The sequence below is a fragment of the Gavialis gangeticus genome, unplaced genomic scaffold, assembly GCF_001723915.1.
Source record: "Gavialis gangeticus isolate Ggan-Ray unplaced genomic scaffold, GavGan_comp1, whole genome shotgun sequence".
Lineage (NCBI taxonomy): Eukaryota > Metazoa > Chordata > Crocodylia > Gavialidae > Gavialis > Gavialis gangeticus.
The window spans coordinates 105,552,768-105,555,572 of record NW_017729024.1 but is presented as its reverse complement, the minus strand read 5'-3'; the positions used below and the strand labels follow the sequence as shown (position 1 = coordinate 105,555,572).

Below are 2,805 nucleotides of genomic sequence, written 5' to 3'. Positions count from 1 at the left end.
GTCTGTAGCAAAGAAATAATGAGACCAGAAATTATTTTTTCCAAAGTAAAGAAAAAAAAAAAATTTAGTCTGAAATTGGCAGTTTGCACCTGGCAGGCAGGAGGAACACACAAAGCAGGTTCCCTCCCCACAGAGTCTATCAGACAGTCTCCATACACAGGATCTCTCCAGCTAGGTGTGCTTGAGGAAAAACTAAACCATACAAAGCAATGCAAAGGAAAACAGATAGATGAGAAAATGGCCTAGAGGTAATGGAATTTTTAAAAAGTGGCAGAAAGCACTGTTTGCTGTTGAAAGACAACTGAATCTTTGGGATAATGGCAAATCAAGACATTTTACAAAAATATTACAGCTTAAGTAGTCACAGGCACAGCTTGATGCTTGATGCTTAGAGAGGAAATACCTTGCATATCTGTGCAAAGCAGAAAGAACTATTGCAAAAAGTACTATTAAAATCACTGTATAGTAATCTTTTTCCCCATTATTTGGTAAGGTCCTGCACAGGAACTGCAAGACATGAAGCATGGAAAATTCATATCTTAACTGATAAGACCAGCACAGATTGTGAGTACCACAGAAAAATTTTGATTGTCAGTACCACAGAACATTTTTTTTTTTTTTTTTTTTTTTTTTAAGAGTTGCTGCTGTGTGAGGTACAAAACAGGCTTCATTTTATTTATCAGACAAGTATACCATATTGTAGTTCTCTAATTCTCTCACTGTTCCTCAAGTAGAATTCTCAAGGTCTTCCTCTGCATTTGTCTTTTTCTCGTATGATCTTCCTTAAAGCCTATAGTCTCATCAACAGGCCAAGTTCTAGAGCTGGTCACTTGGTGGAAAACAGTATTTTATGCTGTTTTATAATCTATTATTAACAGTAACCAGAACATTTCTAATACATACAAGCAGCTTTAACTAGTACACGTAGGAGAGGTCACAGCTTGAATGATCTGGGGAATATGAGATCCAAATCTAGTTTGGCTTTGTTTGGAATCAGGAGTCTGCTTCAGATCTCTTCCTATTTATCAGGTTCCTTTAAATTAGCATTAAAATGTTACTCTCCTCAGCTTATGTCTAAGCAAGCTGATTCAGGAGTGCCAAGTATGTGTCTATTTGACCTACAATTGAGGACATTTCAAAGAAAATGTTCTGAGGAGAGGAATAAAGCTTACAGGTCCAGGAAAGTGAATGAGTCTCCAATTTATTTTTATTTCTGTTCAAGACCATTTTTTTTACTTCACTTTCCGTTTCTTCTCTTCAGTTTGGCCCCTTCAATTTCCATCTTATGGAAAGATGTGCCACAGATGACAGACCCTCCTTTCCAGTATCTCTCGATTTTCATCAATTTTTTTCTCTTGCACCATGCTTGGAGCAGAGATAAATTCTTCATCTTTTAAATGAAAGAACACGAGCAGAGTTACAGTATTACTAGTTTTCACCACCACTATAAGCTTATATTGTGCCTAAGAACACTTCACATATTCCAGGACTGAGGTAATGAAGTGCTTACAATCTCAATTACCTTCCCTTTCCACAAATTTCTCTTGAAGTCAGAGTTCATCTTCCTCCAAATGCGATCTGTAACCACCTTAGGGGTAACAGGCTAAGAAACCAAATTTTAGAGAGAGAGGAGGAAACCAGCATTAAAATGACAATAAGCAGAGAGACTCTTCAAAGTTTGCTTAGGCATGCTTAGCATAAATCAGGAAAAGATCAGTTTCTGACACCTGTCAGAGAAAGCTGCAACACAACAGGTTTCCCAGAGGACATGAACCCATGGGGCACATCTGCAAGGCTTAGGGGGTTTTTTTAGACCTAACGTTTATCATGTGATGGTGTCTCTAAAACATTGGTATCATGTCCACAGAGCCACCCCTTGCATAGGGTGAATTGTGGTGACTGCTTTGGGGGCCCCCGCAGAGCCAGGCGGAGAGACCGCAGCTCCTCCCGCGGGGCCCGCTTGGAGCTGGCAGCTAAGCCCCGTGAGACGGAAAAAGCATCCGGCCACTCATCACCTCCCCTCCCCCCATGTGCCCCTGGCTTTGCGTCCTCTGAAGAGTGACTCACCTGGGGCGCGCGGGATCTGCTTGGCCCCAGACACCAAATTTCATTGCTATGGCATTGCCATGCCCTGCCTTTTCAGGGGTCCCACGGCCCCGCACACTGTTAAAGGGGCTCTGCACAGGTTGATTTGCCCTAGGCCCCGCACCCCCCTAGGGTCAGCTCTGCATGTCCAATATGACAAAATAGCCCACTTTGGACATCAACTCCTGCCAAATAATGCAGAAACATGACAAATATAAGTGCATTTTAGGTAATATTTGGAGGATATATTTCTTCCACTTCATGTTTTAGGCACCTACATTTGCAGCACTCTAGTTTGGGAGGCTCCAGCAAGTTACACATACCATTGTACCCAAGGGGGTATTAGATAACTCTTTGCTGCGTGAATCATCAGGGGACCAGGTCTACTGAAGAAACAAATATAAATGTAATAGCTTGCTGATGTAACATGTTCCAAAAGTAGACACTAATATATCTATATCTATATATCTATATCTAGATATATCTATATCTATATATCTATATATAGATATATATATATATATATCTATATATAGATATATAGATATAGATATATCTAGATATAGATATATAGATATAGATATATTAGTGTCTACTTTTGGAACATGTTACATCAGCAAGCTATTACATTTATATTTGTTTCTTCAGTAGACCTGGTCCCCTGATGATTCACGCAGCAAAGAGTTATCTAATACCCCCTTGGGTACAATGGTATGTGTA

The 2,805-nt window shown here is 40.0% G+C and overlaps 1 long non-coding RNA gene across 1 annotated transcript in view; it reads left to right on the top strand.

Annotated features, from left to right (window-relative positions):
* Nucleotides 1-2,805, top strand: part of LOC109297615 — a 22,753-nt gene that overhangs the window by 6,377 nt on the left and 13,571 nt on the right. The window contains exon 2 of the long non-coding RNA XR_002097363.1: nt 1,979-1,982. This is a non-coding gene — a long non-coding RNA (uncharacterized LOC109297615). The remainder of the gene's footprint in view (nt 1-1,978; nt 1,983-2,805) is intronic.